The sequence below is a fragment of the Armigeres subalbatus genome, chromosome 3 (genome assembly GCF_024139115.2).
Source record: "Armigeres subalbatus isolate Guangzhou_Male chromosome 3, GZ_Asu_2, whole genome shotgun sequence".
Classification (NCBI taxonomy): domain Eukaryota; kingdom Metazoa; phylum Arthropoda; class Insecta; order Diptera; family Culicidae; genus Armigeres; species Armigeres subalbatus.
This window is the reverse complement of record NC_085141.1, coordinates 359,073,530-359,089,921: the sequence shown is the minus strand read 5'-3', so window position 1 is coordinate 359,089,921 and position 16,392 is coordinate 359,073,530. Positions and strand designations below refer to the sequence as shown.

General features: G+C 40.6%; 1 pseudogene; it reads right to left on the bottom strand.

Annotated features, from left to right (window-relative positions):
• Positions 1-4,446: 4,446 nt before the first annotated feature.
• Positions 4,447-16,392, bottom strand: part of LOC134222853 (dynamin-like 120 kDa protein, mitochondrial) — a 29,027-nt pseudogene continuing 17,081 nt past the window's right edge.

Here is a 16,392-nt window from a genome sequence, read left to right as displayed (position 1 = left end):
AGAAAGTACATTATGATTGTTTAACACGGCGTCTTTGTCAAAAGGGGCTTATTTTCAAAAAATCTCTAAAACACCCACTACGCGAAAGTATATATAGGGTTTCCTCTTTCACGTAGATGCATTTATAAAATGTTCTATCTGGGGTCATTTTTCCATACATTTTTGGGGGTGTTGAATTGGCTATCATTCGAGTTTCGAGTTTGGAATTTGCACTAAAAAATCTGAAAAAAAAATGACCCAGCATTTTAAAATAACTTTAATACTAAAGTCTGCCATTTAGAAATTAAAGTTTATTAGAATTTTAGGATTTCTAATAAGAGACCATCGTTTTATTGGATTTTTTAAATTTCCCTCAGAATGTCACGTCGAGTTCAAAATCTCAAAAACTTCATTTCAATTCAGCTTAATAACAGGTAATATCGTATTTTATAAAGTTCTTCATCATTTTACTTACTTTATATTTTTCAAACAAATGGTCCTACCAAAGATTTATAAGCTTTGTGAGTCCAAATAGTTCACCGTCTAAGTATCAATTAAATCATTTGCTATCATTGTTTGGCTGTTATACAGAAAACTTCGACCTCATAATTAACTCACAAATGTTTTTGTAATTATCAACATAATTTCGAGACGCAACTTGTAACTCACTACCAGTTCCCCTGACGCCGGGTAGTTTCCTTCTCGTGGTGTGTTACTTAATATGAGGTATCACGGTCACATTGCTAGCTTCTGGCTGATCCAACGAATATCATCCTCAATATCCAATCCGTGGTATTTATGAGAGTGTTGCAGTCAGGCCAGTGCTTCCATCCTCTCCCTCCTTAAGGTAGCCTCACACCTCGGGAATATGATTCGCGGAATTTTTCCCCATGCTTTTTGCATATGCGATGTTTTCAGGATTTGGGCACGGAAAATCATCCCCCATTTAAAATGCACGGGGACCAAAATCCGGCGGAAATTTTTCCCGAGGTGTAAGGTAGCCTTTACAACGAAGATGGGCGTGGCCAGCAGCAGTAATGTCCCTGCTTTTGTTGTTTTTGCCTTTTCTTGATTTCAGATAGCAGATAGAAGATAATCTACGAATTATGCTTAACAATTCTAATGCAACTTGTAGCTCTATACCGGTTCAAAACTTTATACAGTCGCGTCTCCACATCTCGATATTGAAAGAAGATAGGGAGAGATCGAGGAAAGGGAGGAAAATTGAAATGGGCACTAAAAAAGCTCGTTGCTATGAAAAACGACAACAGAACAAATATCGTTACCTGTTATTGATGTGTTTGCTATTGTCCAAAGATGGTCTAGTAACCTAAAAATTTGAACATATCGACATAAAGAGAGTGATTCCTGAACAAAACATGATCAGAACACATCGAGATAGAGATATCGAGATAGGGATGTTATCGAGGTGTAGAAACCATCGACATAGGGAAAGATATCGATATATAGAACACCTAGATGAAGAGAGTAGACTGTATAAAAGTCACTATTTGTTCACTTTTTCTGTAATTGAAAGTCACTATTTGGTCACTTTTTCGTCCTCGTTGGTCACTAAAGTCACTTTTTTGAACGGCGTTTATCGCTACCAGCCCTGAATATATATATCAAGGATCTGCTGGCTTAAACATTAGCATTTGTACCATTTCAGATCCGTGAAGATTGTGCACTATAAAGCTATGATATGACAAGTAAATCACAGGTAACTTTGCCTTCATGTCGTAGGTTACGTATTCACTGCATTGAGCTTCGCGACCGTCCTTTATGTATCCAGAGAGGGTCATTCTCTGAAAAACATCGTTCTCGTCATCCATGGTAACGAGACGGGCTCATTCAATGAAGTCTTATCGCACATGGGCTGGGATGTAGGTAGGCAATTAAACCAAGGACAAACAAATAATGTTCCTGTCCTGACAACGCGGATTTGTAATTAAACGAGCCTATTGCGATTGAATGATCCTGCAAGTGGAGCGTTGGTCTTCATTGTTTGACTATGACTATGGACGGTGATCAATGACAAGCCTGACGACAGGTATTGCAGAAATGCCGCGAATACAACGTGCCCACACATCATCTATTTATCGACTTCAAAGCCGCATATGATACAATCGATCGGGACCAGCTATGGCAGCTAATGCACGAAAACGGATTTCCGGATAAACTGATACGGTTGATCAAGGCGACGATGGATCGGGTGATGTGCGTAGTTCGAGTTTCAGGGACATTCTCGAGTCCCTTCGAAACGCGCAGAGGTTACGGCAAGGTGATGGTCTTTCGTGTCTGCTATTCAACATCGCTTTGGAGAAAGTAGTACGAAGGGCAGCAGATATCAGATAAGGACATTGATATCATGGCACGCTACTTTGAGAGGATGGAGGAAGCCTACATCAGACTAAAAAGCGAAGCTAAACGGATTGGACTAGTCATCAACACGTCGAAGATGAAGTACATAATAGGAAAAGGCTCAAGAGAGGTCAATGTGAGCCATCCATCACGAGTTTCTATCGGTGGTGACGAAATCGAGGTGGTTGAAGAATTCCTGTACTTGGGCTCACTGGTGATCGCCGATAACGCTGCCAGCAGAAAAATTCGGAGACGCATCATGGCAGGAAACCGTACGTACTTTGGACTCCGCAAAACGCTCCGATCGAATAGAGTTCGCCGCAGTACCAAACTGACTATCCACAAAACGCTTATTAGACCGGTAGTTCTCTACGGACACAAGAGACCTGGACGATGCTCGTGGAGGACTGGGAGTTTTCGAAAGGAAAGTGCTGCGTACTATCTATGGTGGTGTGCAGATGGCGGACGATAAGTGGAGGAGGCGAATGAACCACGAATTGCATCAGCTGTTGGAAGAACCATCCATCGTGGGCCGGGCAGCCAGAATGTCGGACAGTAATCCGGTGAAAATGGTTCTCGAAAACGATCCGAGCAGGAACAAGAAGGCGAGGTGCACAGCGGGCAAGGTGGATCGATCAGGTGGGGGACGATTTGCGGACCCTCCGCAGACTGCGTGGTTGGCGAAGGTGGTTGCAGCCATGGAACGAGATGAATGGAGAAGACTTTTATGTATTGCACAGGCCACTCCGGCCTTAGTATGATAATAAATAAATAAATAAATAAATTACACTTCTGCATGTATTCCCAATACGCTTTCCGCCGAGCTTATCGCAGGAATTCGTGGAATGATTTCCGCGTGTAGTCTCTCTCTGATGATTTTTTTTTGAAGAATTTACTTCAATTTACTACCAAATGTTTACAGCGTGTTCCATGTTTTATGGCGGTATCAGCCACCGGAAGAATCAGAGTAGTGTACAGTGCAAATTTCGTAAATTAATACTATTTCTGTTACTCGAGTATTGACATTATATAATGAATGATCATTACCTACAATAATTTGAGTGGTTGATTCTCGTCTCTTAACATGGCCTATGAAAGGGGTTTGTTCCTCCAGAAACTCTGCTCGAAATGCGAGAAGAATTGGGATTTGAGGTGATTTGAGTGTCTTGGAGGAGTGGAAACATTATTTTCCCGTGAATGGGTTTCCAGCAATCCAGAAAAGTTCAATCAAAGTTAATTGCCTATGTTCCGGGTATTAAACCACCCGACTTGGACATTAATTTACAATGTTCTGAAAACTCAGATGTGAATATGTACATTATGTGGAAGATTTTGATTTGAAAAATGTATTGGAGGTAACCACTTTCCCTTCGATGGGACTCGAACCCACGACCCTCAGTACGCTAGACTGGTGTTTTAACCAACTAAGCTACGAAGGACCTCCGTCGGCCTTTTCGCAACTTAGCGGCTACTGAATGAGCCCGAGATTCTCAAATTGGACGCATAGTCAAATCACTCACAATCCATTTGTCAAGCCAATCATCATATGCCTCAACGTGAAAACCGCATTAAAATTCAATTCAAACATGAAAATGTAAATTTGCTGCATAGGCAGAATTTTTATAAGATTAGTTTATAAGTATGTATTCATAGTTTAGAAAATCGAGGATTTTTTTTTTGAGTTTTTGATTGGATACCGAATTTAACAGTCGTTGACAGTAGAAAATGTGATATTTTTCAATTCAAGAACAGGAAATCAACCGATTTCGATTCAGTTTAGATTTTTATTACAATCAAACGTGCCATTCAATTCAGCCAATCAGTTCGCTCAATACGTTTGCTTTAGATCACAAGAAATGATGCAACTGAATAAGGAGTCCAAGCGTAACGAATTATCACTGTACTTCAAATAAAAACCAAATAAAATCACAATTCAAACAAAATACTACCGAAACGATTAACTGTTTGGGTACAATTTAGATCTGGAAGAAAAACGTGAAATAATAATATAAATAGCTTGGGCTGGAATCGCTTGCAGTTATGTCCACTTTGATGAACAATGAGTAGTTTTGCTCACGAAGGATGCTTTGGAAGGTACTTTGTTTCTTAACAAATGGGATGCCTTTCTCTTCGTTTTCGAATGATGAATGCTTTTGAAGCAGCGTAGTTTTGTTTTGTCCGAATGTTCGTCTCGAAATGCGCTAGAGGCAGTTTTACGGCTCTCCACTTCTCCTGGTTGAGCGCATTGATAAATTCTTCCAGCTTCTCTTGAATGTGTCTTACTCGAACTGGAAGAGAACAAAATCATGGTTGAAACTTCGATATTCATTCAAACGTTGAATGTTAACACTCACTAAGTTCCTCGGCCAGCGTTACGCGTTTTCCGATTAGCAGTTGTTGTTTTCTATCATCGTCTTCACTGTACTCGTCTAGCACTTCTTTAATTTCCTTATCCAACCGGCGGGCTTCTCGATTGATCACCTGCTGCCGCAGGGCGTTGGCTGTCACTTTGATCACCTGTTGGATGCGCCAGAAGAGCACCACGTCGCTACAGTTTATCTCACAGTCGGAACCCTGCTGGGTGTACAGATAGTATGCTTTGCGGCAATCGTACGCTCGGTTGATGGCTTGTTTTAGGAAGTGCCTACAATCAAAAGGTATTGTTCAATGGATCAAAAGAATAAAATAATTGATGAAAAATGGAGGAAAATGAATTAAATGAACTAATACCTAAAAGAGTTAGAGAAAAGAAAACCAGTAAGGAACTTTGGGAAGTTACATATCGCGTATAAAACATAAATCCCTGAACATGTACGTGACAAAATCGGATAAGTCTTAAAAATCGTGTAAAAAACGGCGTAGATTTCTAAATTTGCATAAAAACAACTTCTACGGTAATTAGTTTTCGCGGATTTTTCGTACTCCTCGTGCTACTTAAAAACCTCGGTAACATATTTTGTGTTTAAACCACATAAACAAATGCGTAAATTCTTGAATATGTGTAAAAACGTTAGCTCAATGTACCGTGAGCGTGCCTTATTCTGCGCGGCTCCTAATTCTGCGCACTTTGACACTATAACATTTTTTTAAATTTTGTTTGCTGTTATTATTATATTTACTTACATGTCATCAAAAAGTTGGGAATTTATTGTTGTCATGGATACATAATAAAGCAATAAGTTAGCATTGATAACGGGAAAAACAAAATCGGTAAAATCGAAAATGTCAAAAAATGGCCGCCATTAGCAGCAGTGCTAAAACGCACATAAACAATTTTTTCTCGAATTTGAGCAAAAAAAAAGATTTGGACTCATTTTTTTTAAAGCGAAGTGCAAAAGCAGATCATTTGTTGCTTTAATATGATGAAAATCGGCTTTCAGAGTGTAATCTCTATCTTATAGAAAGCATTTTATGTTGCGCAGAATATGGCACAAAATTTAATTTCTGTTCCTAATTGTGCGCGCGGAATGCATAGGTACAATAACCCTGGCTTGTCAACTCAAATTGAACGTAGCAACTGTTTGGGCATGCAAACATATTTCAAAATGCTAGAATAAAACAAGAAGAGCAAAAAAATGCGAAGATAGATTATCCGGAAGGAGACAAGGGATATCTAATACTTGGCCTACGTACCACATCTCCACTGAGCGTTTTTTAAACTTCGAGGTATCTAATCTTAATGTGTATATCACGTGACTAGTACGTATAATTTTCCCTGAAAAATCGACATAATTGCCCACTCGGAGATTTCCTAGGTCGGACTGGCATTTTGATATTTGAGAAAATAGCACTTTGGGCAACATTAGCATTTATGTAAGACTGGTCTTATTATTTGCGTTGGATTACATTTATTTCCATTCCATATAAATATCGGATTTGATCGGAATAAAAAATTGCCTTTTATCAATGGCGAACTTTAGTAAACAAGGCAAAACAGTGACTTGACCCAGGACTTGACCATTTACATGAAAAGAATAACTGATCTGGAAAGTTGTCTAACGCAAAAAAATGGATCATCGAAAGCAACTTGTAGCGATGGCGAGCAATCGGATAATGGACTTGAAAAATGAATTAGATCTTTGTGTTCATACATCATCATACACACACATACACTGAGCATCATCTCAATTAATCACAGCTAGATCAACTGGGTTTGGGCCTAATTTGCCAGGTCTTATATTAAAGTTTTGGAGTAGACGTTTTTCGTATACTTAGCGTTAAAGAACAGTAAAACGTTGTAGTCAGATAGACTTGAGGAAACATACATGGTATTAAAACGTGCAAAAGTAATTAAATATTTGTATAAATGTTCAAAACGTTTTCATGAGACAAAAAATTACCCAAACTGAGTTTTTATTATTGCTCGCAGAATTAGGAACATTGTGCGCAGAATATTGAACATTTCAAAATATGAGCGCAGAATCAGGAACCATATGCCAATTTACAAATCGATTAATAATATATGTTCTTAGTCAATTTAATCAAAATTCTAATGAATCATAGTCTTCCGTGAATTATAGTTACACAACTACTACATAAAATGTATTCATAAATCTTTATGGATTCTCGATAACAATGATTTTTTTTTCAAAATTTTCTTAAATGCGCAGAATATGGTACCTCCACGGTAAAATAAAATCCCGCATCAATTCACCAATGTGCCTTGATAAATTTTTGTTGATTGTGTTCCAGTGTGGTTCCAGAGTGCATATTATTATGATGTCATTTATTGTAGTCTTTCTCGCTATTATTATCATAACCAACAAATCAGTTCCAATAACTTTTGTGCCCGTATGCCCGTATGAAGCAGTGCATTGGCTATATCTTCAAAACGTAATAACCGATTCGACACATTAGAGTTTTTGGAGTGATGTTACAGTTTTTACATAATGTATGAGAAAGTCAGAAAGATAAGAAATTTGAATTATCCAATGCTATTGTAGTATATTTACCTTCTGTAGATTGGATACCACGTTTCGCGGATATAATCTGTTTCCACTTCCACATTGCCTCGTTGTAGGTTTTTCCGCACTGTCGTCAGTTCATCGTAGCTCAGCGTGGGCGAGTGTTTCGAATCACTTGCGAGAATTTTGTCCAACTCACCTTTCACGTGCTTTCGCTTGCTCTGTTCATCGGTAGATGAACGCCACTGGAGCCACTTCTGTGACGTCGTCGGACCGAACATTTCACTGATTGTTTTGCTCCGTTTGTTGAAGCTTCTCCTTGACGGAGGTTTCGAAGAATCGTACCGCTTGATCCCATTCGTGTTTATCGTGCACACTGCGGTCTTCGAGAGTGTTCAGTTGAATCACGCAGCATATCGATCGCTTTGTCTTCCCACGTGTGTCGGCGAATGGCTTCATCGATGACCGCACTTTTCAAGTGATCGTACAGATTATCGTGATCCGGTGTTTTTCCAGATACCTCCATCCAGATGCTGGAACTCTTTCTGCAGGGCCTCCCATCCTGCTTCAACGGACTTGGCAGGTAGCGCTTGTTCGGCCCACTGGCGTAACTTGATATCCACCATGGTGTTGAAGGAATCTAAAAAACAAATTGATTATTGTATTGAGATTTAAAGGTAAAAGGTATTCAATTGTTATTCAAATGCAAAACCATCATGTTACATATGATATTTAATATTTTGCAACGTATGCAACATCTCATACAACATGAAATTACAATCAATTGGATCAGCGCCCATTATGACTGACCCTCTTGTAAAAAATTGTCAAAGTACATAGTGCCAACAGATGTCCATTATGTTCAATTCCATATCGTCCTCGCAGTAACTTAGTGATTAGACAGTTGAATACGGACAGGCAATAGGAATACATTTTCACACTCGTTCGTAACATGCAACAGAAGCTTTACTCGATAGCAATATTATGGAGAACAATACCTACATCTAGCAAGCCGTGTCCATCAGCAGTATACCGGGCAGAGTTGTGTTGTTCTATCCTCCGTATGACCCCCCTTGACACCTCACTGAGTCTCAAAGGAAGAACTCATATCACACAGGAAGCGCAGGAGAACATGGCTGGAAACGATATGCGAAGGTTTTAAGCGAGTGTTAATGGCGCCCGGCGTAGGAATGCACCAGTGCCCGCTATGTGCAATGATCAAGTGGGGAATTCGCTGACAGACAAAACTATGGTGGCAGCCAGGTGGAAGAAGCTCTTCGAAGATTTTGTTGAAAGGAGACAAAGAAATGTATATTAAGGCGAAGGACGGACATAGTCGACGACAGTTAAGCTGTTGTACCACCAACGCTGGATGAGGAGTAAAGAAGGCTTTAAATGAGCTGGAAACGAGTGAAGCTGCTGGGAAGGACAAAATCCCGGACAAGAAGCTGCATCAATCGATCCACCACATTATTCAAAAGATATGGGATGATGGAGAACTGCCTACCGGCTGGTTGATGGCCTTTTATGCCAAATATATTAGAAAGAGCACAGACGAGTGTGCCAATTTCAGAGGGAGATGCTGTTGCGTGTTCGGCGGCGAAAATCAGGCAAGTTTTCGTAAGGTCAATTAACGTACGAAGTATTTCGTTGCGATCGGAATCAATAGAACTACTGGTAGCGGTGTCTTGATTGCCGTGCGTTCCGGAATCAAAGCAAAACCAGTTGAAAGCGATTCTTGGAGGAGTCTCGAACAAGTCTGGGTATCAATCGAGATGGGTGACCGAAGACTGTTCCCGTGCTCGTGGTATATCCCTCCTGATCTGGTCCGTGACATACAACTCATCGATACTCACTGCCAATCAGTCTTCGCCGTCTTAGAAACAGCCACTCCGACTGACGAAGTGCTTGTCCTGGGCGATTTCAACCTGACTGGTGTCCCTTGGAAGCAGTCCCACAGCGGTTTCCTTTACCCTGATCCAGAACATTCGATCCTGCATGCTGGCGCTGTCAGCCTTTTGGATAACTACAGCTCAGCCACTCTTAGCCAAAATAACGGCATTCTGAATGAAAACGTTCACTTTGGACCTATGCTTTGTAAACAGAGCAGACAGGACAATGTACCGCTCATATTTCCAGCACCTTGCGCACTGGTGCGCAAAAATGCTGCTCATCACCCTCCACTACTTATCAGCATCGAATACAGTCATGTACACGACTTCATCGAACGTACTGCGCTCGTGTCATACGATTTTAAGAAAGCCGACCACTTAAGTCTTCTTCTTCTTCTTATTGGCATTACATCCCACACTGGGACAGAGCCGCCTCGCAACTTAGTGTTCATTAAGCACTTCCACAGTTATTAACTGCAAGGTTTCTAAGCCAGATTACCATTTTTGCATTCGTATATCATGAGGCTAGCACGATGATACTTTTATGCCCAGGGAAGTCGAGACAATTTCCAATCCGAAAATTGCCTAGACCGGCACCGGGAATCGAACCCAGCCACCCTCAGCATGGTCTTGCTTTGTAGCCGCGCGTCTTACCGCACAGCTAAGGAGAACCCCTCGACCACTTAAGTATTACAGATGTATTTTATCGAGTATCGATTGGGGAAACGTTCTCAAAACGCATGATGTGGATGAAGCTGCTCTAGCCTTCTCACATGTCATGATGTACGTCATCGATAGGCACGAAAGAGAGTTCTGAATAACATTTCGCGACCTCTCTGGCAGACAAGCGGATTACGAAAACTGAAGACAGTTAAGAGAGCTGCTCTGAAGCAAATTTACCAAGTATCCGGATACTACCACTGCGAGATCAGTACGTGAGGCTCAACCATGAATACCAGCGTGTCAATCGTCAGAACTTTTTGCGTTACCAGCACAGTGCTGGCGTTACCAGCACAGTGATTGAGCGTAAGTTCAAGCAGCGGCCGAAATCTTTTTGGAGTTACATCAACAAACAGCGCAAAGAATCTGGTCTGCCATCTTCAATGCAGTACAACGGTGAAACAGCGTCTACTCCATCGGGCTCTGTGGACTATTCGCTAAAAAATTTGCCAGTGTCTTCAGCGATGAGCGTATTAGTGCTGACCAAGTTAGACTTGCAGCTAGCAACGTTCTATTAAGCAACCAAGCATTGGGCGTGTTAGATGTCGACGTTGACGCTATATCTAGGGCCGCAACAAAACTCAAGTCGTCCTATAATCCAGGACCAGACGGTATTCCATCTGCTTTCCTCAAAAAACAAATTTCTTGTTTGCTTGACCGTCTTCATCGTATTTTCCATTTGTCACTGTCTAGTGGAATATTTCCGTCTTGCTGGAAAATCGATCACATATTCCCGGTGCACAAGAAAGGTAGCAAACGCAACGTAGATAATTACCAAGGAATCACGTCATTAAGCGCCGTTTCTAATCTGTTCGAACTCGTTGTTATGGAACTACTACATTCGCACTGCAAGCAACATCTCAGCCCCGACGAACACGGCTTTACCGTCGGTCGTTCTACCACTAGCAATTTGCTATGCCTTACTTCGTACATCACCAACAGCATGCTCAGAAGGATGCAAAGCAAACCGATGTTATCTACACCGACCTACCTGCCGCATTTGACAAGTTGAACCATGTTCGACAGGTACGGCATCAGTAGTGATTTATTGTGCTGGTTCCGCTCATACTTGACTGGCCGACAACTGATGGTGACTTTAAATGACTGCGAATCGAATAGTTTCCAACATATGGAATACCGCAAGGAAGCCATCTAGGGCCACTAATATTCCTGCTCTACTTCAAAGACGTCCATCTAGTCATCGATAGCCCTCGACTGTCGTACGCTGAGGATTTGACAATGTTTCTCCAAATGAGTTCAACTACTGACTGTCTTAATTTACAACGGCAGATCACTCATTTTGCCAGCTGGTGTTCTCTAAACCGTATGGAGCCAAGTGCTCCGTCATAACGTTCACTCGAAAGAAACAACTGATAATTTTCGACTACAACCTACTTGACACTACACTCGAACGCACTGAGTCACATCAAGGACCTTGGTGTAGTCCTGGACTCAAGCTAACATTTAAGCAGCACATCTCGTACGCTGTCGATAAAGCTTCTAGGACATTGGGACTAATATTTAGGATTGACAAGAATTTTTCCGTCATTTATTGCTTGAAAGCCATCTACTGTTCTCTTGTGAGTTCTACCCTTGAGTACTACTCTGCAGTTTGGAGCCCAGAGTACAACAAAGGCACCGAACGTATCGAATCGGTCCAACGTCGGTTCCTGCGATTTGCACTTTCTGAAGTTGCCATGGAGGGATCCGTTTTGCCTACCGAGCTATGAGAGCCGATGCCAGTTGATCGATCTGGAACTTCTTCGTGTTAGAAGAAATACCACCCGGGCGATGACGATCGCCGATATACACTACATACAAGGGACGAATCGACTGCGAAGGTATTCTGGAGCAGATAGATTTGATTGTTCGACCATGGACACTCCGCAATGGCGGAATGCTTGAACCACCACTGCAAAGGACGAATTACGGACTACATGGGGCAATCGGTGGCATGCAACGCGTAGAGCCACACGCCACACAGAGCCTGTTGATGTTGTAAACAAATAAACTTAAATTAACGCGGATCAGATGGTTAGCCTGCGGATGATCCTTAATAAATTCCGGGAGTATTTACAAACTGCAGACTCACCATCTGTTCATTTTAAAGCGCCGTCAGATTCAGCTAAAAGAAATTAGCTGTGGCAGATGTCTGAACATGGTTTCCGGTTTAACTGATTAGGCTGACACGTGCAACGCTTGATGACACGAAATGAAGTATTCGGATTGCAGACCTCGTTTGTCACCTTAAATGGATTGAAGCAGGGTGATGCACTTTCCGAATTTATTGTTGAATATTGTGCTCAAGAGCACGATTAAGAGATGTGGAATGCTAAGAAACGGGTACTATCATGGTCGCTGTTGCTTCCTGGGCTTTGCCTACGACATCGACCTCGTTGGAATCGATCGCAAGGTAGTAATGCCCATGATTTCATGATTCAACCATTCGAAATTGTCGAATTTTACTTATCACGCATTTCCTAGGGCAATCGAACCGCTGCAACATCGATACGTTGCTTGTTCCAAACCTAAATTATTCGAAATACATGCCAACGTGCAATGATTGGTACGTCAACTATGGAACCATGGGCAGAGTAGTGGTGGCTTTTGTCGCGCTGAAGAGGAGGCAACCATTAACTCTACTAAGGTAAAGTGCATGGTTGCGGGTAAAGGTAGACCCAGTCGTGTTGGTTCTAAAAGACAGAAACACCGTCTTCGACCAGAACTATACCATCTGCGGGAAAGGTCGTTGGAGTTATTATTCTGCAAGTCAATTGTGGGAATATAATTTTGCTAAACTGCTGATTGACTGATTCAAGCAAATAATTTAATATTTACTGTCAATGATTGTTTTATTTCGACATTTCACTAAGATCCAGCAAATCCAATCACTGAACACATATCAGCAATGAATCTTTTGATGGAAATCAGTAATTTGGTCTTGCTATCAAAAACGTAAATTTCGTGTCAGCCGCTTTGTACCATGCGTTCGTGTTTGAGTAATATTTCGCATATTTTTAGTTTTCACACGTTTTATGGTCATCAGGAGAGTTTAAGTTGAGAATAAACCCACAGCTTAGTAAAAACAAGCTTTGTGGATATTTTGTGTTGGAAGAAACTACTTCGGACTACCATTCCGCAGGAGACTGCAAAGTTTATGCATCGTTGGCCGTTGTCGTTCGATCCGGTATGCAGACTGTCCAGACTTACTACCTGAGCTATCATGTCGCCGATAACGATTTTATGTCTCGCAGTGGGCATCCATCATCCATCAGCTGTGCATAAGACGCTTCTTTATCGTCGTCAGGTCGCCCTATGTTTGTTTAGGCGGCTTATTGGGCTTGCACAAACCTCCTGTCTCGTCGGAGGACCGTCGTGTCAGGTCTCTTTAGCGCCCCATCTAACTCCTGGACTTGGGCTTGTGCGCTTTGAGCTGCTTGCGGATACATGCAGCTTTTTATAGAAGTTTAACAAAGCTCACTGTCAACCCCACCACATCCTAGGCAGGTGTCTCGCAAATGGCCTGGGGAGGAATCGTCAAACACTTGGACATTGTCGCTGCTGCCCAGTTTTACGTCCTAAGTATTATATCGCAGAGGGACTGCTGAAATACTGCCGTAATCTGGAAAAGTGACGTAACAGCCATTTTACAACATGCATGTTTTCCATTTTTCTGTTTAAGAACTCGATGAGTACCGTGACATGCCCTATTACCGTGGGGTTAAGGACGTGTCCACAATAAATTCGCTATTAAAAATTCAATTTGTAACAATCACCCATGAAAACTATGGCACTTTAATCAATATTAAAAACATTTGAAGAAAAAAATATGTTTTGTACTTCAATTCATAAAAAATTGAGAAAATAGTATTCGACATTTGACTTATGAATATGCCTAATACCGCGTACATTCCGAAGAAGATTCCAAATACCACGCAGAAAATTGCCTAATACCATGCCCTATCAAACAAGCTCAAATGATGAGCTTAAGAGCACATTTACAATAAAATGTGTACATAATTGAATCATATACAAATTTCAATTAAATTATTAGGTCATACATACTAAAAAACGTCATAAAAATTTACTATTTTACACAGATACCTACTGGGAAAAGAATCATTTCCTTGGGAAGTTAGCAATTCCTCAATATTGACGATTTAAAAGCGTTTATTAATTTTTCAAATAATTTACTTCAAATTTATTTAGGTTTTAGATAGATGATATCCAATCAAGTTCTAAGTAGATTTGAAGACAATGGGAGGATTTGTATTCAGATGAAAAATACTCTACCTTTATTTCTAAAGGAAACTGCACAGGAAAAATATTTACGTCTATACTGCCGTGAATCGCATATCTGTCCCATCTTTGCTGGGTTTCCTATTCATATGAGACAAATATGAGATTCACGGTAGTATAGTCTGTGGTAAATATCGCATAAATGATGTTGTATTCGTATGTGCTGAGCGACACAATAAAGACGATTTGTATGTGCATTAGATGTATACTATCTTCAAGTCTTCCAACAGAAGTTTTTCTTTGAGGAAGTATTGGAATAATACATATTGCAATGTGTGATTCTTCTGAATGATGCTTCCCTAGTAATCCTACGCATAAAATGTCGTAGATATTTAATATGAATGTTTCAATACCTATACGATATTGTCTAGTGGTCTATGTATTCAATGTGATGGTTACGTTTTATTTTTCTGAGTATCAACTTCACGGTATAGCCTAGTCACGGTATTAGGCACTACTGGCGAAGAAGATGGCCTAATACCGCGACAATTGTTTTTATCAATAAAAATGCAAAAACAAGAAATTTAAATACCATTTCAGTACCCAGCTCATTTTTTATAGCTGTAAAACTGGGCTCAATGAGATATTGGAAGTAAATATCATTTAAAAATCAAGTTACAAGACTTGGAAATATAACCATAATTTTAAGCGTTTTGCTAAGCTGATGCAAATTTTGGCTGGTCGAGCCATACATTTTCACATTTATTTTTTAGCGCCTAATTTACGTCACAAATACCCACAATAATAATTTGCTAAGATTTTTTGATATATATTTGTGTATTTCACCAAATAATGTGATGTGTATGACAGACAGTACCTCTATATTCATCAATTTGGATAAAATCCACGGTATTAGGCAATGCGCGGAATTAGGGCAGGTCACGGTAGTACTCATTAACACCATTTTTGGAAAATGGCGTATACGTCACTTTTTCAGATTACGGCAGAATAGAACTTCCTTCTATGTGCAAATCATTTCATATCAATTCATATCTCTACATTTGTTGAAGGATATCTTCAACTGTGTGGTTGAGAAAATATCCGATACGATATTTCGATCAATAAGTGATCAATTAAATCTGCAGAACGAAAGCGGAACAAATGGGACTAAGAAAACAGAATACAGATACTTACTCGTCGATCCTGATTGCGCCGCCGGTAGATATACGTTCTCAAACACATAATTGGACAATTTCTCCCAAAGCTTATCGTTCAGTAACTCCTCCACTTTTTTTGGCAGACACCTGCGACAAGTTGACGACTTCATCCAGCACTTCACCTTTGGCTTTTTCAAAGAGCTCATCTCGTCCAGATTCTCGCAGTCTTAAAAAAGAATAGTAAACCTTGAGCACATTAAATCAGATATATAAACCGTTGACAGAAAAAGTGATACATAAACCATTTTTGTCATTTTTTACATAAACTAGCTTACTCGCAAGAAAAACACAGAATTGATATTTCTGGAACATGCTTCCAAAATCATAAAAGTGGTACATACATTATCACTTTTACTGGCAACGATTTTTGTATTCTGCTGAGTTTTGTTTCCAGTAATAGTGGTACATGTGCTTTTCATACCTCAATCTTAAGTCACTTTGATCTTAACAGGTGGTGCAATTGAATTGCAGAACTTGTAAGAGACGAATTGTTAAATCTACTCTATTGGTCAATGCAATGTACCACTTTCGCTGGCACCGGGTCGTAGGTTTAAATATCCACAAACCTTGGGAAATTGTTTTTCCATTCCGTCTCCAGGTTGAAACGAGTGGCCTTGAATGCATCGGCTTGTTGCTCGATGGTTTCTCGTACCATCTTCCAAAATCGATCAGCCACTGCCAAACTGAGGTTACGCGTTGTGACCTGGTGTGACATCGTGACACCACTCCTGCAACAGACAATTCATAGTTTCATATAGTTAGCTGTCTAACAATTCTGAAACATCCCAATATATTCAACTTACTGGAACAATTTGGAGTTTTTAAAAAACTTTTCCTCGTATTCGCGGATGATTTCGATTGAATCATCCTTCCGACCACGCCCGGTAACAACTGCAAAGTACCCAAGGGCCTTCATCGGGAACAACTTTCCGGACAATATTTTCCTGATGCGGTTAGGATCAGCTAACTCCTCGGCCATGTCCACCTTAGTCAGTACAAATATGGTTCGCTTGCCCAGGGGATCGCACTGCGACACCAAGTCGGTGACATTACTTCGTTCGGCGTCAACGGAACCATCCT